General features: G+C 46.7%; 1 long non-coding RNA gene across 10 annotated transcripts in view; it reads right to left on the bottom strand.

Annotated features, from left to right (window-relative positions):
- LOC120099888 (uncharacterized) overlaps window positions 1–21,547 on the bottom strand; it is a 62,040-nt gene extending 40,493 nt beyond the window's left edge. For 4 of the 10 annotated variants that reach the window (XR_005499325.2, XR_010060688.1, XR_005499326.2 and 1 more), the window contains exon 1: window positions 861–21,541. This is a non-coding gene — a long non-coding RNA (uncharacterized LOC120099888). Of the gene's footprint in view, window positions 1–860 lie in introns of all 10 variants that reach the window. The other 6 variants (XR_010060684.1, XR_010060682.1, XR_010060689.1 and 3 more) reach the window with 4 other exon arrangements.
- Between the last annotated feature and the right edge of the window lie 6 nt (window positions 21,548–21,553).

Genomic DNA, 21,553 nt, shown 5'->3' with positions numbered 1-21,553 from the left:
AAACACCATGTGGGGATTTAGAGACCCTCCTTGGCCAGCTAAGGCGATATGTGTTCACTTCAACTCCCTTGCAGGGCTGAAGCCATCTTGGCCATGATCTCAAAAACACTCTAGGTTTGGAAAGGTTCTGATCCAGCTGGGGTCTCCCAAGTCCTGGGGTGGTCCCCTTAACTAGGCACGGTGGCTTATGCCTTTTATCCTGGTAAATTGGGAGACAGAAGCAGGTGGCTCTCTGATTTCGAGGCCATCCTAGTTTACCAAACAAGTTCCAGGACACTCAGGTTTACACAGAGAAACTCTGTCTCAGAAACCCAAGTCAGGTGTGGCGGCACATGCCTTTAAATCCCAACACTCTTGAGACAAAGCAAAACAAAGTCAACCAACAGACGGGTTCTGGGTGGTGAAAGCTGGGACCTGTCAGGTGGGCCTTGCATGATGGAAGGCCCCTCCCTACTTCAGAAGCCAGAGACTTGGATTCCAGCTTCCACTCTCTTGGCACCTGGCTGAGTGGCTTTAAGGGGGTCAACCGATTCTCTGGGACATCCCAACCTCTTGTGCACAGAATGCCAGGAGGGAAACGGGTCGAGGGCCAGCATTCAGAGCTTTCAGAGCGCAGAGATCCGAGCCTCAGGCTATGGGTGTGGTAGAGTGCTCGGCTGCCATGCCTGGAGCCTTAGGTTGGATCTCCAACACCCACCACTTAGCATGGCGGTTCATGCATTTTTCTCCCAGGGCTTGAGAGACAGAAGCCGGAGGATCAGAAGATCCCCAGGGCCCCCTGAACTACAGGTGATCCCGTCTCAAAACAACAGAGTCAAGCCTCAGTTCCACATCTTACAATAGTTGAACCGGTTACTTACCCAGCTCGGGACTTAGGTTCCTACCCCTGTCAATGAAGACCGTCATGGGAGTGACCTCAAAGGTCCTGGTGAGGTCTAAGGTGGGGAGCTAGCACACAGAGAGCACTTGGCAGGCCCCTGGCACACCGAGAGCTCTGAGATCTGGTGGCTATTTTTATTCTTGTTATGTACCAAGGTTGTATAACTGAATCTGTCCTGTGGCTCGAAGACTTAACGAAGCTCCCAGGCTTTGTGACAGTCAAAGGACGCCACATAAAGGACGTGCTGGTGGGAAAGGTTTTAAAGGGTTTTACCTCCCTGGTCCAGTTGCACCACCTCTCATGCCTTTCCTAGGGGCTTCAGCCACAGTTCTGGGCACCCAGTTGGATGCACAGGGCAGGTGAGCTCACCTGGGTTGGGGTGGGCATGTCTCAGTATCAGCAGGTCCTACTGATTGTCATAGCCCAACCCTGTTTCCTTCTATTCCCTGAGGTGAACAAGCGTCATGCAGGCTTCACCTTTGCCCTACTTCCCTGACAGCCCTCATCCTGACACCATCTTGTTTCTTCAAGTTAGAAATGCATTTATCTTGGTAAGAGTCCCCTTTTCCAATTTATATGTTATTTATAACATGCAGTGCTGAAGGAGGTTTGCATTTGGAGATCAGAACACCTCAGTTCTCTTTCCACCATGTATTTTCAGGGTTGGGCTCAGCAGCAAGCTCCTCTACCCACTGAGCCATCTTTCCAGCCCACTTTTTAATCTTTTAATTACAGCAACACAGGTAACTTAAGTCTTGTTGTTCAAGCACACCAATCACGCTACGTCCAGGACTTTTGCTTTCTCATAGAGCCTAGACCCTAACTTTCCATTCTCTCCAACACCTTTGCTCCCTTTCCCTTCAATATTTTAGTTTATGTGTCTGAGTGTTCTGCTTGTGTATACACATGTGCGCCACAAGCTTGCCTTGTGTCCAAGCAGGTCAGAAGAAGGCGTAGAATCCTCTGAACTGGAACTAATGACAGTTGTTAGCTGCTGTGTGTGTGTGTGGGACTCAAACTCAGGTCCCCTGGAAGAGCAGTGGGTACCCTTAACCACTGAGCCACCACCGAAAAGTCTCTGAGTTCAAGGCCAACCTGATCTACATAGTGAGCTCCATCCAGGACGGCCAGAGCTACATAGTTTGTCTCAAACAAACAAAAACAAATAAGCAACAATAAAAACAAAAAGAAGGAAAAAAAGAAAGATTTATTGATCATTTCCTATGTGCCTGGTGCCCAACCTAGAATGCAGAGGAGACTCACAGGTTATCACAAGCTGTAAAGATTTAAGATTCAATGAGCTTGAAAATATATAAAAGATAAATTTTGTCATTTAGTCATTCAACAAACCTCCTCTGCCTTCCTATCAGGATTGTGGAACCAGGAAGTAGCAACATAAGATCCCCTTTCTTCCTCTTCCTGGAGTTTTTCTGACTGGTGTCAGAGTGATGGAGCTCCCATCCCTGTGCCTCTCCACTGAGCTAGCTCCCACCTGAGAGATGCACAGTTGCTAGGGAGATCTGCAGAACAGGTATCATATTCTCTGGATGTCTGGGAAGAACAGTGCCTTGGGAGCTCAGTTACTAGGTCCAGCTCTACAAGAGTTCTGTGACCTTTCTTTAATTCCTTCCCCTCCCTCTATTGTCAAAAATGAATTAACAGCACCCTACGTGCCTCACACACCCTTGTCCCTGCTAGACCAGATCAAATGGCTAGCTTTGCTCCAGGAACCCCGGGGCTCCGCTTGCCCACATTCTGTGGATGGTAATTTATGTGAGCTGTCCTTTAAATAGTCATCTCTGTGACTGTTCCAAAGCTGTCCTTTATTCCCCATCCCCCACCCCCTTGCTCCTTGACACAGATTCAAACAGCCCCAGACCTAATGCTGTCACCTCCACCATAGAGACAGGATTGTCCTGAAGCAGCCCGGGACTGGGCCAGAGGTCACAAAGCAAACAGACCTATCTTCCTCTTCCTAAGTGAGTCACTTCATTACCTGAGCCTACCAGATCCTCTCACCAAAACAAATAAAACAAAACCTGCAGGGTCTCTCCAGCAGTTAGTGCCTGAGGCCGTCCACCTGTGTGTGTGTTGTGGGGGAGGGGCGCTGCTTTTGCTACCTTGATCGCTGAGACTGCTGAAGCGGGGACTGTTAATGGTTACTTGCTGAGGCTTTGTTTTTGAGTATTAAATGGTCCTGTTTAATCTCACACCATCTCTGTGAAGTTGGGTAACACTCTGGAAGGAGAAATAACCAAGACACAGAAAGGGGAGGTTGCTTGCCCAGGTTAGGACCACACTACAAGGTATGGTGAGGCTGGGTTCGCACCACTCAGCCTAATTGTGGATCTCTCTCGTTCTGAGTGCTCCACTGTGGGGAGCTACACCCCACAGCTCAGAAGACTGAGAGGGGGTTGGCTGAGGTCATGCCAATGGGGTGCCTGAGCCCAGCCCCCCCCCCCCACAGTTCTGTAGTTGGGACCGTCCTACAGGGACACAGTCCTTTTCTTCTCTCTCCTCCCCTCTTTCTTTTCTCTCTCAGTTCACCTTTCCTTTTCTTTGTCGCCAGCACTACGGACGGAAACTAGAACTCAGTCCACGCTAGACAAGCTGCAGCCTCAGGCTTCTGCTTTTTAGAGACAGGATCTCACTAAGTTCAGCCTGGCTCTAATTCACTCTGGAGTTCAGGCTAGCCTTGAATTTGAAGGGACATTAATCTCTCTCTGCAAAGTTTGGACTTGAAGTACACGTGACAAGTCCTCTGGGGCTTCCCACATGTCACGAAGTGTCCTTCATGGGAGTCTTTCTTTGTGGGTATACAACAGGAGACTGCCTCTGTGCAAACTCCTAAGAAGTGATCTAAAAACATCTTCGCTTACTCATAAAGTTCTGGTGTCCAGAGGGGGAAAGAAGGGGTTTGGATTTACAAACTCCTCTCCAGAATTCTAACTGTAAGAGTACGCACAAGGATGCATGGGGCTTTATGCTGTTTTGCAGTCAGGAAGTCTACCCCTTTCTCTGGCCCACCACTTGCAAAGCAAAAAAAGTCTGCTAGAAGCCCCTAGAAAGACAACAGAAGGTTGTCTCTGCATGCTTCCTCTGGAGAAGAGCCCAAGCAGCTCCCAAAACACGATTCCTTGGTGGTCCTAAGAGACCCTTGTAGGAGTGGTAGACACAGGAAGCCTGCCTGGGGAGGGCCAGGAGATTGTCTCCATCCTGTGATCTGGATCTTCTTCTTCGATGATCCTAAGCACAGGGGGGCCACCACAATGGAGGAGTGAGAACTCTCTTCTACCAAAGACCAACTGTGGATCCAAGGCAGCAGGTGGCTGCCATGGGAGAGGTTCCAGGGACACAGAGAAAGTTTGTGAAATAACTAACTGGGCGCCGGGGGGGGGGGGGTAGGCAGATAGGATTTCGAGGTCCTGAGTTCCCATGTAATGAAAACAACAAAATCCAGTTGATGTAAGCAACAGAAGCTGCCAAGTAACATCTACCTGGGGACTTTGTGTGGCCCAGCCTCCTTCCCAAAGGGCAAATGCCCTTCTGTAGCTGATCTTATTTTTGGGTAATTTTATTTCTTTTTTCGTTCAGCCTATAAAAGCTTGCTGTTGAGCTGTCCCGCTGGACCTTTCTGGGCCTCTTCCAGTTGTGAACGCTGTCCAATTGATGAGTCTTAATGCTCAAATAGACTTAAATTTCATCTAAAGTCTTTAAGAAAGACCCACTTTCAAGACCGAGTAGATGAAGCTGGGCCTGCCCAAGCTTGACCCATTTAATAGAGTCCCCACTGTGTGTATGGTGACTATCAGCAAGCCTACAGCAGTTTACACTGAATAGGGCAGAACTGTGGGGGGATGCTGCCCACAACAATGTATTTATGGAAACCTTCCAAACGGGGTGAGCCCTGAGCAAGACTGCATCAAAACTATTAGCTCTTTTACTTGAAAGTCATTGCTGGGCCATTCAGTGGGAGATAACAATGGTTTAATTTGACTGACAACTTCATGGGGTTGAGGTGCTTAGGAAACTGGCCAAGCAGAACTGTGAGTGGTTCTGAGAGGGCAATTCCAGAAAACAACTGACATGGAACTTTTGACACAATGATTTAATTCACTGATTGGCTTGTTTACTTGTTTTTTTTTTTTTTCTTTTGAGCCAGAGTTTCATGTAGCCTCCTTTGAGTGTGGTGATTCTAGGTACATGCCCAGACTTTGTGGTGCTGGGGATCAAACTTAGGGCCCTGTGCATGCTAGACAAACACTCTACCAACTGAGTCCCTGTGAATCTTGAATGGGCTGTTAATAAGTAGAAGAGTGGAGGGGAGGGCCTGGTTTGAGGAAGGCCTGCTTTTGGAAGGTGCATCTTGGTCCTGGCCCTTTCTTGATGTGTTCACTGCTCCCTAGACACCAAGAACAAAGCAAGTTCCTATAGAGCATGCTCTTTCCATCTTGATGGTCTACCTCACATCAAACCTGCAGCAGTGGAGGAAGCTTATTGTGGGCTGAGATGAAAATGAACCATTCTTCCCTTAAATAGATCTCTCGTGTACTAAAGAGCTGTTATTAAATTATGAAAAGCTCTTACAATCCAATAATTAAAGGATATTCAGTGAAATAAATTAGTTAATTAAAAATGGTCTAGGTAGGATATGGTGCAATACTAGAACTAGGAGGCAAGCAAATCTCTGTGAGGATGAGGCCAGCCTGGTCTACATAGTGAGAGCCTCACCCTAACCTGGTCTACACAGTGAGTCTCAGGCCAGCCAGAATTACATAGTGAGGTCCTGACTCAAACAAACAAATAACAAACAAAAAACCAACCAACAAAGACTTTGGAAAGAATTTTTTTTCCAAAGAAGATGAACAAATGACCAATAGTCACATACAAAATCAGGACAAAACACTGTGATACACAAGGGAAATACAAGTCAAAACTATAATTAGATAGCACTCTTACCAAATGCATGTATCCAGTCAGAAAGCCAGATGGTAAGTATTGTCAGGGGTGTGAAAACATGGCTTTGTAGGGAAGGCTCAGTCCTTAAGAGTACTGGGGGCTCTTCTAGAGGACCAGTACTGAGCTGATGGTTCGCAGCCATTTGTAATTCCAATTCCAAGGGATCTGGCACTTTCTTCTGGTCTCTGTGGGCTCCAGGCATGCATATAGTGTATACATGCAAGGGAAACACTCATATACACAAATTAAAAATCGATACATCTTTATGTTAAAAAACAAGACATGAAAACACTCCAACTCTCAGCTAGTCTAGGGACACAGGCCTGCCATCTAAGTTACTCAGGAGGTTGAAACAGGAAGACTGAGAACTCAAGGGCAGGTTGGCCAACTTAGTGAGAGCCTGTTTCAAAATTTAAAACTAAAGAGTTTTTAGCTTTAGCTGGGATACAATTCAGTGGCAGAGTGCTTGCCTAACATATGTGAAGCCCTAGGCTCAATCCTAGATCTCTGGGCAATGTGCAGGTATTTGGACAGATTGGTGAGCTTCTTCCCTAGTAGTGTTTCTTACTAATGTGGATTTAGGGATGAAGTGACCTTGTGAATCTGAAAAGTTTTAGGGCCTTCCTGAGACTTGTGAGTTGCCTTCTTCCTGAATCTTAAGAAGTCTCCCTCTAGGCTGGACTGATTCAGCTGGAAGTTACTACAAGGTGCATATACACCAAGAAAACTGAGCCTGTGTTCACTTAAAAATGTATGCACAAGGGGTTAGGGATTTAGCTCAATGGTAGAGTGCTTGCCTAGGAAGCGCAAGGCCCTGGGTTTGGTCCCCAGCTCTGAAAAAAAGAACCAAAAAAAAAAAAAATGTATGCACAAGTGTTCATAGTGATGTTTTTCATTGTAGCCTACCTAGAGTTAGACAAAAACTGTATGCCCATCAGCTGATGGACAGCTAAACAGATACAGTACACCTAAGACCAAATAACATGATCTTGAAAAGAAGTGCAGTGCCATTCATGATTCAAATTGGTGGACCTTGAAGCTTGCTGTGTGAAAGAGGCACAAAAGAATATGCTGTTCAACTGCCAAAGAAATACTCAGAGTGGGAAGCATAGCACTTCCGGTTTAGAACTGGGCAGGATGGGGAAGAGAGAATAGTTGATATGTGTGTGTTCTCTCTCTCTCTCTCTCCCCCCACCACACACACACACACACACACACACACACACACACACACACACACACACTTGGCTCAATGGATGTAACGGTGCACCTTTACCACCATAAGCATCTGGAGTGGTGAGGGCACTTTACCCACTGCACTAGCAACGAGGCTCTATCGCCAGAAGGTTAAAATCCCCAAACAAAAACTCTCTTGCGATTTTCCCTTCCCTTTAGTTCCCGGAAAATGCGGGGCTTGGGATTTTCTTTCCTGTGATGAAATGTTCTAAAAATAGACTGTGATGATTGTGTGACTCTGTGACATCCACTGAGCTGTGTGACTTTTAAACGTGTGAGTTATAGCTCAGCGCCATCATGACAAAATGGGGTTGGAGAGAGATCACGATGCATCCCCAGAGGTCATCCTCAGCACAAAGGGACAGCTGCCAACCACTGGAAAAGGTTGCAACGAGGCAGTAATAATCCCCTACTTAGCCCAGAGCTGAGTGGTGGCTCCAGCCCATGTCCTGAGAGAAAGGCAGTGATGCTCTTGTCCATTTCCAGTCACAAATTCAACTTACCTCAGTTTTGCCTCCTGTTCCATGTGTGTGATGTTTGATATTCTGTCAAGAAGAGGAAGGAAAAAAATCTTCCACTGTCAAGAAATAAAGCACACAAATGAGTGGGAATGGAGGGGGTCAGAGCCTGAAAGCAGAGACGTAACTCTGGTTACAGTGAATGGTTCCACTAGAAACCATAGATGTCCTGTGTGAGATGATGGGGAATTAACAGATGTGAAATCTATTTATAAAAATAATGACATTAAATACAAGAACTAAATAATATGCTGAAGAAGTAGTAGGTTGACCAGATGGCTTAGTTGGGGAAGGAGCTTGCTATCAAATTAATTCCTGGGTCCCATGTGGTGATGAGACAGAGAGAACTGTTGCAGGCATTCCCCTGGTCTCCACACAGGTGCTTCCGTATATGCACATATAAGTAAATAAATAAATGTTAAAAAGCAAAAAAGAAAAAGCATTCACCAGTAAATTGAAAACAGCTGAGGAAGAAAGTAAACATTCACTATAGGAATAGTCACATCCAAAGACAAAGAGAAAAAGAGGAAAGAAAAGACACAACTAAGAGCTGTGGGACAATAGAAAACAGTCCAAATACACACACAGGGGAAGGGTCAGGAGAGAAGAGACTAGAGAACACATTCAAAGAGATAATAGCTGAGAATTTTCCAAATTCAATGAAAGACAACAAATCACAGACCCAAGAATTCTAGGAAAAAGTCCCAAAGGATAAATACAAAACACACTCATGCCTAGATATATGGTCAAACTGCCAAAGACAAAAACAAGACAAAAACTAAAGGTTAAAGGTAACTACAGGGGAAAGTTATACACAAAAGAACAAAGGCAATATTGACATCAGGCTCCCACCACATGTTTGCAAGTCAGAGTACAACTGAGGGACTCTGAATGCTGAAGATCTCACAATTCCACCTCGGTGAAAAGATCACTGCAAAAGGATGGCTAAGGAAGGGTTTGAGCCGTGCATGGTGACACAAGCTTTAATCCCCAGCATTCAGAGAGGCAGATGGGCAGAGGGGCAGAGGGGCAGAGGGGCAGAGGGGCAGAGAGGTAATCTCCTTAAGTTTGAGACCAGTCTGGTTTACATACAGAGTTCTAGGACAGCCAGGGTTATATAGATGCCCTGTCTTAAAACAACAACGGGGTTGGGAATTTAGCTCAGTGGTAGAGCGCTTGCCTAGGAAGCGCAAGGCCCTGGGTTCGGTCCCCAGCTCCGAAAAAAACAAAAACAAAAACAAAAAAAAACCCAATATACTTGATCCCCAAATGGAAATCTAGACTTACACAACTCCAAAAGAAAACAAAAAGTAAACATAAAAGACCATTGTTATTGCTCAAGTGTCTTCCACCACCCAGATTCAAGTTGGAACTGCAATTTCTCAATATTGGGTCTGGGTCATGGAGGTGGAGCCCTCATGGACTGAATGTTTGTTCTGGGGGATTCACTATGTCTTTAGAACACACTTTGTGTACACTACTGGTTTATGACATGAGTTCAGACAGCATGTAGCCCTCACTCACTGTGGACACTTAATCTTGGACTTCTCAGAATCCAGAATCATTACCCCCAAACAACCCTCTTTTTGTAATACATTATCCAGTTCCAGATGTTCTGTTACAGCAGCAGCAGAAAGGCAAATAAAGAACTCGCTTCATTTTAAATCACCTTACGAGACAACTGGGACTCTGGATGTAGCTCGGTAGTTCAGCCCTGACTAAGGATATGTGAAGCATTGGGTCCAATTCCTAGCATTAAAAAAAGAGGCAACTACTAAAGGCAATAATGACATACTGTGGTGATGTTAATGTCTGCAGAGGAATACGTGTAAGAACATAGTACAAAGGAGAGGAAGGAGGAAATGGGAAATATTTCCCTACAATATTACTCAAAGGTAGACTAATAAGCTTGAGGTGTGTGGTGTAAACCTCAGATTACTAACTCTATTGTCAATGCTGGGAATTAAACCTGAACATTATGCAAATGAGGCAAGCTCTCGCCAGAGTGATATTCCCATTCCTCTTTTATTTTTTCTTTTTCTTTTCCTCTTTCTTTCTTCCTTCCTTCCTTCCTTCCTTTCTTTCTTTCTTTCTTTCTTTCTTTCTTTCTTTCTTTCTTTCTCTTCTTTTCTTTTTTCTCTTTTTTTCTTGAGACAGGGTCACACTGAGTTACCCAAGCTGTTCCTAAACTCTCTCTGTAACTCACACAGGCTTTGAACTTGTGATATTTCAGACTTAGCCTCCTGAGGAGCTGTAGCACCAGGCTAGCTTTAAACGTTTAAAAGAGGTAAACACAACACTAAAGTAATCCAAAAGAAGGTGTGAAGGAGGATAAAAGGCTCTTAAACTTTACACAGGGAAATCACGCAAGAGCATGAGAAGCTGAGGGTGAGGCCAGCAACTGGAGTTTGACAGGTGGAGTTCTCTTAACAATCAATCAGTTAATCAATCAGTCAATCAAATTGAAGCCATACAAATTGTGACTCATAACAAAAATGGGATGAAGCTACTAGAGGTGAAGCTGAATTCCCTCCCCCAAATGCTTGGAAACAAGACAGTTCCGAGTAAACAAACTCGAGGGAGAAATTCCACAGGAAAAGGTAGATACTTTTAGCTGAGTGAAAGTGTAAACACAACCTATCAAGCTTTATGGGGCGCAGCTAGAGCAGTTTTTAGAGCGGATTAAATGCTTACATTAACCCCAGCACTTAGAAGGCAGAGGCAGATGGAGCTCTGTCAGTTTGAGGTCAGCCTGGTCTACAGAGCAAATTCTAGGATAGCCAGGGCTATATAGTGAGACTGTCTCAAAAAAACAAAAACAAAAACAAAAAACAAAACAAAAACAACACCACACACACACACACACACACTCTCTCACACCATCACCACAACAAACAAACAAACAAAATAACAGCAAGAACAACAACAACAGCAGCAGCAACAACAAAACCAAGAAAGGCTTAGCATCAATAAGTTGAGGAAAGAGCAAATTGTAGGGAAGCGAAGCAGAAGAAAGGCATTAAGATAAAAGGCAGGGTTGACTGAAATGGAAGACAGGTTGAGAAGATAGTACTCATCAAGGAAAACAAGGAGTAAAGACACACAGACCATCAGTGTGAGGGCTGAAAAAGAGCTATTGCTTTCCAACAGAATTAAATCAGAAATCACATTAAGATTTGAGCTCACGTTAACAGATCTTTAGTGCCAAAAAAAGAGAAGCCATCCTGAGGCAATACTGTGTAGTCATGTAGGGTGTATAGTCATTGGTATCTAATGACATTTTCGTTACTTGTTACACTGAGAAACTAATAATTTATGGCACAAGCAAATACGATCTAGAGTATTAAAGATATGTTTTATCTTTCTACCTCCAGTGATGAATGTTTTCTCAGTACTCATGCTCCTGTCTCTGTTCCAGTGTTAACACTCCAAACTGAAATTAATGCTGGTGTTTAGACATGGAAGTTACCTACTAATGTAATTGTCAGTGAAGGGCTTATCTGCTTATGCTGAGAGCCATATTCAAACGAAGACTCATATTTTCTCTCTGCTACACCTTCGCTTAAAAATGCATCATTCTGGGGCTGGGGATTTAGCTCAGTGGTAGAGCGCTTACCTAGGAAGCGCGAGGCCCTGGGTTCGGTCCCCAGCTCCGAAAAAAAGAACCAAAAAAAAAAAAAAAAAATGCATCATTCTGAGGTACATACGGCTGGGTAATAAAACTTACCGTGCATTCCTCCTCAAAACTCCCTCTAGTCTAGTTCCAGAAAGTACAACAGTGACAGCACAATAACCTAGAGTTGTTTCCTGGGCTACTTTAGAGAGCTAAAAGTGAGCCAAGGGTGTCTACATTGTTATCTCTGTTCTCGATGCATACTCGACTCGCTGCTTTGAGTTCCCACCTTGACTTCTTGCTGATGATGAACTGTAACCTGAAGTGGTCGCCAAAATAAACCATTTCTCTTTTTAAAAGAAAAAGAAAGAAGGAAAAATAATCATCACAGCCCCTACACAGTAAAATAAAAGCAAGTGGCTAGGGAAAACAGCCACATGGCAGTGTACTTGATACTTAAGACTAAACGTCTTAGTGGAGGGCCTCGGAAGTAGCCAGGTCATTTCTTCCACAACTGCTCGTTGTATAATAGTGAGTTTGAGGCCAGGCAAGAGGAAAGGGGAGGGCTACAGTGTGTCAACTACTGTGGACAAGAAACCTCTGGTCCCAAGTGGGGTGAGGTTAACCTATCAGAGAACAAACTGGGCTAGCTAACTGAGTTCAAATTCCCCTGAGTTTATCTTGGGTCTGAATCTATTTCTCAATATCAGGTACACAAGAGATGACAGCTGAAGTGGCAGACTTAATTCTGGGGATTGCCTAATAACTGTTGTAAAAATCCCCAAATCCTTCCCTCCACCCCTTTCTTTAGTCTCTTCACCTCTGCCCATGTAGTTCCAAGCACTGCCTTAGCTTTGGGCTAACCAGGGTTTAAGACCCGGCTCCTCCTCTACCTTGTCACCTCCTTTCTGAGTCTCAGTGTCTCAGCTCTGCTTTAAGGTTGTCATGAACTCATGTTCAAAGCTGTCACGTTGGTCACAGAACATGATGCACATTAGTGCTCAGCACAAGGCTAGATCTAAATTTTTATCATTTGTTAGCATCTTCCCCAAAGGACTCTTCACAGAACACTCCAGCGCAGACAGTGCAGACCACACACCTATTTGACCTTGAACTGTAGAAGCTCCAGGAGGGCAGAGATGGAGTCTGGTTCTTCCCCAGTTCACACAGAACTTGGCAAAGAACAGGGTAGTGATAGAATGAGCCACCATTGATTCATCAGTGGATGAACGAACAGCATCCGCTGTTCTAAGATTTAAAACTGTGTGGTCCATGTCCACTGAGTGTACATGGCTGCTGAAGTGGGAGGGGACAATGAGATATGATTCATCCTTCATCCTTAGATAACGCAAGTGTCTGTGCTGTCCATCTTCTGTCAGATCTTGTGTTGGGCCCAGGAATCTTACCTGTCATACTTCCTCTGATGGGTCACCACCTCCAGGCTCTCAGTGCTTCTGCAGATGAATACCGGCTCCGCCCCCTGCAAGACCACAGAGTTCTGGAGGCAAGATTCATGGCAGACCAGTAGAACTTTGTAGTGCTGGGGATGGATCTCAGGGCATGCTAAACACAAGGTCTATAACCAGGACCGCTTGAGCAATGTAACACAGAGCAAACCCACACTCCACTATGGTCTCTCACCAGTGCAGTTGCGGGAGGGTGCTGTTCTCACAGGATAAACTGCAACCCACCATCAGCAATTCCTGGGGACTTGGTAGAAATACAAATTATGGGTTCTCAATCCAGACCTGCATAATCAGAAACTCTCAGAGTGGACCCAGGCATCTGATGATGTGTGGTGTGTGTGTGTGTGTGTGTGTGTGTGTGTGTGTGTGTGTGTGCATGTGTGTGTGTATTGTGTGTTGTGTGCATGTGCATGTATGTATTGTGTGTGTGTATTGTGTGTGTGTTATGTGTGTGTTTGTGTGTGTATTGTATGTGCATGTGCATTTGTTACTTGACAGCTCAGCCATGTGGTTAGATGTCCTGGAGCTCACTGATTTGACTAAGCCAGCTGGCCAGACAGCTCCTGCCTCTGCCTCCATGGTGCTTGGGTTACAAGCATGCACCACCATTCTTAGCTTTTTATGTGGGCATCAGGTCCTCGTGCTAGCATGGCAAGTACTCTATCAGCTGAGAGGCATCTCCCCAGTCCAATTTAAGGGTGTTTGTAACGTACCCTAAAGGCTGCGACTCAGAGTGCAGTGCAGTAGTAATTATGGGCACACAGAGATTGACTCAATTCGTCTTTCCTCCACGAAATATCAGTTGCCCAATGCCCCCCTCGCTACCTTTTACTGGCATTTCTAACTTCCTCTACCTGTTTATGTCATCTGCATTCAGAGGTGCTTCCCTAAGTTGCAAGCAGGGTGAATCTTACCCATCTCTGTCTGACTGGGTGGCCCAGGACTTACTAGAGGAGGCTCTGTTTGGGAAAAAAGTCTCAGCCTTTTGCAAACCTCCTAAGAAAGCTGCTGTTGTGGCATCTGCTCCCTCCAGGTCCCCCTCACAGTGTTCTTTGTGAGTGGCCGTCCTCTCCTACTGTGTCACGGTCCTCCTACTGAGTTGCAGTCCTCTCCTGCTGAGCAGTGGTCCTCTCCTGGGCTGAGGGTAGCATTTCTGTCATTTCTGGTCTCCTCCAGTTGTCCTGGCTTCTCTGGACATTTCCCCATTTCTACTCCTGTGGTATTTGAGTAAAACCCTTTTGAACACATTGCTGCATCTGCAGGCAGGAAGCCCTGTACTGCTCACTCAGTTTTTAGCTATGGTTCTTCTATGGATGGCAGTGAAGAACTGTGCCCCAGGCCCTGTGCTAGGCACTGTTTATAACATCACTCCCTATTACAGCTCAAGGAGCAGGGGCCACTGTACTTTCAGTGAATGGAGCGTAGGAAAACCAAGGCATGAAAGGCAACATGAACAAATGGCAAGGTCAGGGCCTTTGTTGTCGTTTGGGACTCCAGTGAAGGTCTGTGTGTGTGTACATTAGAAATGCTTTGATTAGGCAATACTCAGAACTACCATAAAGAATAATCTGATGGCCCTGTACTGAAAACCTACCTGGTACTTTGGGTCTAAGAGGAGTCTAGTGCATTAGAACTAATGTATTCTATCTTGTGTGACCCACAGGTCTCACCAACTGCCTTCAGCATGTCCCTGGTGCAGCACTTGATGTCCACACCATAGAAGTTTTCAAATGGTGCTTCCCACACCCCTTGAAGACTCGGGCAAGAGGGTTAAACATGTATGGGGTTGACCAAACGGAACCTTGGGGTCACCCTTGCTAAGCTAGACCATCCCTGGCACACATGTCACCTCTTGGGCTTCTGAATAAAGCTGCACTTGAATACAGGGTGTGAGTTGTAAAGTGCTGGAGTAGCCAGGCACAGAGGGGCATCCCGGCATTCGAGAGGCTGAAGCAGGAATATCAGAGAGCTGCCCGAGCTACTTTGTGAAACCCTTCTCAAAGACACCAAGTCTGATGTAGTGGCTGATGCCTGGGATCTCATGGGAGAATGAGGCAGGAGGATTACTGGGAGTCAAGGGCAGCCTGAGTACAGATAAGCAACAATAAAGAAGAGCTGGGAATCAGCAGAAGCAAGCGTCTCTAGGATCTATGCTCTGGAAGAGCACGTGACTGGGGGTCTCAGAGACGGTGAGCCAGCTAGAAGGGCACATGAAACCTGGATGTGTTGTGAATTCTCAGTAATATGTGTAAGCCTTCTACCCCCATCCCTGTGGGGAAAAGGCCTTGGGTGAGTTGAGTAAGAATGTTGCAGACAGGATGATGCAAGGGGGCTCTCTGTACGTATTGCAACAGAACATTCTAAAAGGGGCCTGGGGCTACTCTGATAGCCAGTTCCCAAGGGGATTAGCTCTGTTGTTCATCAAACTTCTGAGCCCCCGAAGGGATGGCCTCACTGCAGGTGTGCTCTTGGCTCTGGGTTGAAGGCCAGCGTCTCCGTCTCTCAGTCTTTTCCCTTCCTCTACCCTCTATCCGTGACATTGAGTCTTGATGATCCCAAGCCTTGGCGTTTCTCAAAATTCCAGTCTTGGCCCTGCATCTCCTTCATTTTGTTCTCACTGTGTCACCATCATTCACTCCTCTGTCCCTCCATTCCTTCCACTCATCACCCAAGTCCCTTGTGTGCACAGACCAGTCCCAGAGTTAGACACTGGACCCGGAGAGGTCTGTGACCCTCCTTCTGACTCACAGCAGGCTCTCCAAGGGGGAAGACAAGTATGTCGGCACTGGCTGTTACAGGCCCATGAAGGGCAGAAGCAAGGGATCTGATTGGGCACAGGGAGGGGTAGGGTCTTCCTAGGGCCATGTGCTGCATACCTCCATTCACTCTCAGCCCAGAGTCTCCACCTTTAACTATTCTGCACTCTTGGGTGTCCAGCATAGCCGACACCAAGGGGCTTGCATCACCGCCTGGATGGCCAGAAATCCTGCCGTTAGCCTGGGGGAAGGAGGGAAGGGCAGAGTAACCCTGCCAGGTTACCATGGGTTCTTTGCTCACAGCTCCTATTGGGCAGCCGTTTCCCCTCACTCCCTCTCTGTAGAGCCTTCTCCCTTTGCCTCTTCTGTCCATGGACCTTAAATGTCAATAGTTTTGGAGAAAGTCTCCCATATTCATGCCCACAGCTTTGAAAACGGTCTTTGTATTAAACTTTCCTCAAATTACCCAATTTGCGAGGGCCGTTCCCTGTAGGGAATCTAATTTAAGGCAGAGGTGATCAGGAACAGGGCCATGAAGGTGGTGGGTGAAGGTGCTCTTGTTTGTGATCCTTCAGAACACAGAATGAGCACGCCTCCCCTCGCTAAAATCCTCCCAGGTTCCCCAGTGCTCTGGGGACAAAGTCCACCTTCTATAGGCTGGGAATTAAGACTGCACCCTCTCTGGCCCCCCATGACCACGTGGCATGTAGGGATGTCTAAAAGGACAGTGAAGGGCTTAGAAATGGGAGGAAGCCTGAGAGGGTGCAGCCTTGCCTGCCACATAGCAGCTCCAGCTGGCAAATTCCTGCCAAGGGAAGAAGAAGATGAGTTCCAAGCCAGTGAGCCAGGCCAGACTGCCTTTCCCTTGCCCAAACCTCTGCCCTCCTCCTCTCTGCAAGTGAGGTGAGCCTGCCCTCAGTTGAACCTCAAAGGCCCTAGCCATGAGCATAATTGGTTTAAATCCTACCCAATCCCTGATACCCGTCAGCTCCCTGAGATTTACTTAGTCTTATCCATGACAAGACAGGAGCATCCTCACAGGGCGGTGGGAGGTGCCTAAGTGGGGGGGATGATGGAAGAACCCCCTGTCACCCAAGTGGTGCTGTGTTCCAGGCTCTTGCAGTCGGTGGGGATGGGAGAGGTGGGAAAGTCTGTGGGTTGCAGCCTAGAGAGGTTGGGATGTAAAGTCAGCTTTCCTACAGGCTGAGCACCCATCAGTTAAAATACTCGGAATCAGAAGCAAAACCAGAAGCACTTCAGATTTCTCATTAGGGAGGTTCTGCCTGTGTACATTTACTGTGTGATCCTGGATGTTCCCCTTCAGCTCTCTGCACCTCAGTTGCAGATTGGCGTGACAGTCACTCTTGCAGTGGGTTTGAGGTTGGATAGGAACCTGGCGTATGTTTTTTTTTTTTTTTCTTCCTGTGCCTCTAGGACAGACATCCTCTATGCCCGTGAACCCCCATTTATTCCCCAGTCTATGTGATGGAGGCCCATGCAGTCTGTACACACATCCATAGAAACACAAGGCTATGCACACGGTTTCTAAGAGCAACCTGCCAGGCATTTAATCCCAGCACTCGGGAGGCAGAGGCAGTTGGATCTTTCGGAGTTTGAGACCAGCCTGGTCTACATAGCAAGTGGGACAGCCAGGTCAGTTACACAGAGAAATCCTGTCTTGGAAAACAAAACCAAAAACCTAATAGCAGCCTGGCACTGGTATGGAATATTAGGACTGCACACTTAGTAATGCTTAGCCTGGTCAAGCCCTTCTTGGATGTGTGTCTTGAACGGTATCTGGTTGTTCAAAGTGTTCATGAGCCGGGATGTGCAGCAATGAAGGAGAGGTGACACAGGCTTAGTACACATCTTATAGCTGGCCAGTTTGTCCTTGTGAAGAGCAGACAGGCTATCATAAAATTCTAAGGGTGCTTAGATATGTGGAGAGAAAACCAGAAGTTAATACCCATTAGGAGCCCCGACACCCACCATCCTACAGGGCAGAAGTCCCAAGTCAGCATTCTCTCTTATTTTATTTTTATGTGTGTGGATGTTTTGCCTGAATGTATGTCTGCACACCATGTACATGCTGGGAATGAAGCCAAAAGAGTGGATCTGACCCCCGGGGACAGGAGTTCTGATCAGTTGTGAGCTGTCATGTAGATGGTGGGAATTTAACTCAGGTCCTTTAAAAGGTCACCTAATACTCTTAACTGCTGAGTTATCTCTCCAGCCTCGCAACTTTTTTTAAAGTTCTAACTGTGCGTCTGGTTTTCCATCTAGATCCAATCTGAACCAAAAGACATAAGCTGTGGTCATAGCTAGAAGCCAGATGATAAGAGAGCTCTTGAACGCCCTCTGAAGCCCTTGGTTCCCACATTGAAGGGTCTAAACTAGGGACTAGATTTTTTTTTTTCAAGACAGGGTTTCTTTTCTTTTCTTTCTTTCTTTTTTTTTTTTTTTTTTTTTTTTTGGTTCTTTTTTTCCGGAGCTGGGGACTGAACCCAGGGCCTTGCGCTTCCTAGGTAAGCGCTCTACCACTGAGCTAAATCCCCAGCCCCCAAGACAGGGTTTCTTTGTGTAGCTCTGGCTGTCCTGTAACTCTCTGTAGACCAGCCTAGCTTCAAATTCAGAGATCCACCTGCCTCTACCTACTGAGTGCTGGAATTAAAAGTTTGTACCATCATGCCTGGCATTAGGGACTAGGTTTTATGGCCCCATTTCCCAGATCCATTCTTTTTTTTTTTTTTTCCAGAGCTGGGGACCGAACCCAGGGCCTTGCGCTTGTGAGAAGGACATGCTCTACCACTGAGCTAAATCCCCAACCCCTATGGTCCCATTTCCCAACCTTCCACTGGCACAGGATGAAGCCAGATTCCTGTGCTGAACCAGAAGGTTCCCCAGATTTGGATCCTGTTGTCAACTTTCCAACTCCACCTCCTCCCTTCCCCTTAACTTACCATCTACATCCCCTTTCCAGCCATACCGGGGTTCCACTCCCATGCTGGAACCTCTGAATATATGCCCTTCCTCTCTGATTCACAGGACCCGATTCATCTCATATCCAGCAGCAATATTGCCTCATCTTGACTTTCTTATTTATCGTTCCCTGACAAATGACTTGTCTATTGGCCAATCTACTGTCCACTGAGCCTCTTGGCTGAGTTAGACCCACAATGGGTACAGACCAAGGGCTCCGGGGTTTGAGTAAATTCCAAGCTCAGCAGAGGCAAGCAATGGCAGTCAGGAGAGGAGGGCTGGCCTTGACCTGACCTTATGTTTCCCTGCCTGGCCATCCTTTGACCATTGGTCTCGTCTCTTGGTTGAGTCTCCACAAAGGCAGGGACTACTTCTGGTTCTGTGTGTCCCAATCAGTACCTGGCCCAGAGAAGGTGCACAGGAAAATGCTGAAGTCCATGAACTTGGGATCTCAATGTTTCCAATGGGCCTTGTTTACCCTAAGCCTTGCCATTTATCATTCAGATAATGGTATCTTACTCTCGTTATATAATGGTAACACCCTTTCCATATTATTTTAGCTGACCCATAAGTAGTCAAGATAGGAACTGTCACCTCTTTCTTTCTGTCTCCCTCTTTTCCTTCTTCCCTCCTTCCTCCTGTTTCTTTTTTGAGACAGGATTTCATCTAACTCAGGCTACCTTCCAACTCATTACATAGTCAAAAATGACCTTGAACTCCTGTAGGAGACATCCTCCTCACCGACCACATGCTCAGATCATAACAGGTATGACTGACTTCTCATCTCCACTTTGTGATGAACTACTATCGACTTACCCAAGGACACTAGACAAGTCACTGATACAGGAGAGACTGCACCCCGGGCTTATAACCTTACAGATTAATCTCTGCCCATCTGACAGTAGTAGAGGTAAGTGAATGGATCATGGATCACAGGACCTCCTCCACGGAAGATGCTCCTAGATCAGGAATGTGTCATACAGTGACCTGAGGTCTTCCATGCCAACACGAGACTCTGTGTGTGTGTGTGTGTGTGTGTGTGTGTGTGTGTGTGTGTGTCTTGCTAAATTCTGAACCAAGAGTTTCCTTATTCATGCTAAACAACCAGCAGGAGTGAGGCTTGCCTCCCATAATCCCCTGGCACCATAGCACCCACATGCCTGAACTCTACTCTGACCCTGTATATATACCTGCTCTCTCCGCACAGTTGTTGCATAGCATACATCCATCTGGAGTCTCCCATGAGCATGGCATACCACTAGCCTTACCTTAGTTCCACCGAAGGACCCAGGTCTACCACAGAGCATCATCACAATGGTCCCTCCACCCTAAGATATTTTTCCTTCTATTTATATGGTTGGCTCAGTTTTCAATGGGCTTGGTAGCATTTTCTCAGTGAGATTTGTGCCCACCACCCACCATGCAAACATTTCTAGGTTTCACTAACGGCATTTGTCACATGCCCTGGGACTGCGAATATCCTTCTTCCCTCTTTCATTAGAACTCACCCCCTTTCTTTTCCACTCTCCCCCAAGGCCCTATTGCCCCAGACCTTACTGTATGCAACTCAAGGGTGTGCCACACCCCAGCGCTCTATGCTTTTTTCTGCAGGGCATACCTTTAACCACTGCCTTTGCTTGTGGCTCCTCTGCTCACCCAGCTCCTCACTGCAACCTGCCCTCATGTCTATTTCTCATACTCTGTCTAGAGTGATCCTAGAACTCAACTTACCCCTGTCATTTCCTTTAAGGTTCTCCTGGAACCCATTCCCACCCGAATGTCTGAAGAGAGACACTGGAGAATCTTCTAAGACCATGCTCTAGCCCGTGTCACACAGCCTCCATCTACCGTTGCCTAGATCACAGTCTCTATGGTCCTGGCCCAACTCCAGATACGCTGACTGTTCAGACTTGGTGCTGGCCTTTGGCTTGTGCTCCCTTTCCCGTTCTGCGAAACTCCTGCTCCTCTGTGGTCAACGGAAATGATTCCTAATCTTAAGTGCCTGTAGTGAGTGAAGTGCCTTCCATACCTCAGCTCCTTAGTTCTCAAAGCCTCTCACAAAACAGTCATGCGTGTTCCTATTTTCACTGATGTGAAAGAAAACTGAAGCTGCAAACTGCTCATGGTGGCACATGCCTTTAACCCAGCACTAAAGTCAGACACAGGTACATCTCTGTGAGTTCAAGGCCAGCCTGGTCTACACAGTGAGTGCCAGGACAGCCAGGGCTACAAGGAGAAACCCCATCTCTAAAAAAAAAAAAAAAAAAGAAAGAAAGAAAAAACAAAACAAAACAAAAACCACCACCACCCCCAAACCAAGCCAAACAACCAAAAATCACCTTGAAGTTGAGCAAAAGAGAGGAAGAGAGGTCTTGAACCGGACTTGAAGTAAGTGCATCACTCACTATGTCTGTAGTATTGCCTTATTGTTTCTGTCCCGGGTGTTTGGAGACAGGGTTACTATGTAGCCTGGCCGGGCTTCAAACTCTTGACCTTCCTGCCTCAGCGCGCTCATGTACACGTACACATACATACATACACACACACACACACACACACACACACACACACACACACACACACACACACACACACACACACACACAGAGGCGGGGGAGCGGGAGCGGGAGCGGGAGAGGGAGAGGGAGAGCTAGGATTACAGGTAGTAGACTCCATCGCTCTAGGTTCTTCTTGATAGACTCCATCACTCTTATGTTCTTCCTGAGAAGAGGAAAGGCTGCGGCACTTGGGTAAGTTAAGTCCAGCGGTAACCTAACTAATCCCAACACTTTTGACTCCAGGCCAGGCCCCCATCTGTAGCCCGAGGAAAGCGCAGCCAAATAAGAACACGGGAACCCACAGGGTCCTGATCGTCCCGCACGTGCTCAAATTCCCTGCCCACGTTCCAGCTGCTGGACCGTACTAATGTCTGCGAGAGAGGCTTGTGAGAAGGACATGGCGACCGTTGGGACAACCAGGCGTGCTTTCAGACACCGAGACTCCAGCTCCCTTTTCCATACTCTATAAACTCTGTCCCGTACAGTTCAGGACATGTTGCCCTCCTGGGCTCTGTGCATATTTTATCCCCGGGAGCCTCAACCCCCCACAAAAACATGGTACAGTCCGGGGCGGACCCTTTTGCCCCG

The sequence above is a fragment of the Rattus norvegicus genome, chromosome 1, assembly GCF_036323735.1.
Source record: "Rattus norvegicus strain BN/NHsdMcwi chromosome 1, GRCr8, whole genome shotgun sequence".
Lineage (NCBI taxonomy): Eukaryota > Metazoa > Chordata > Mammalia > Rodentia > Muridae > Rattus > Rattus norvegicus.
Note: the sequence above shows the minus strand (reverse complement) of the source record. Positions and strands in the feature narration are given on the sequence as shown.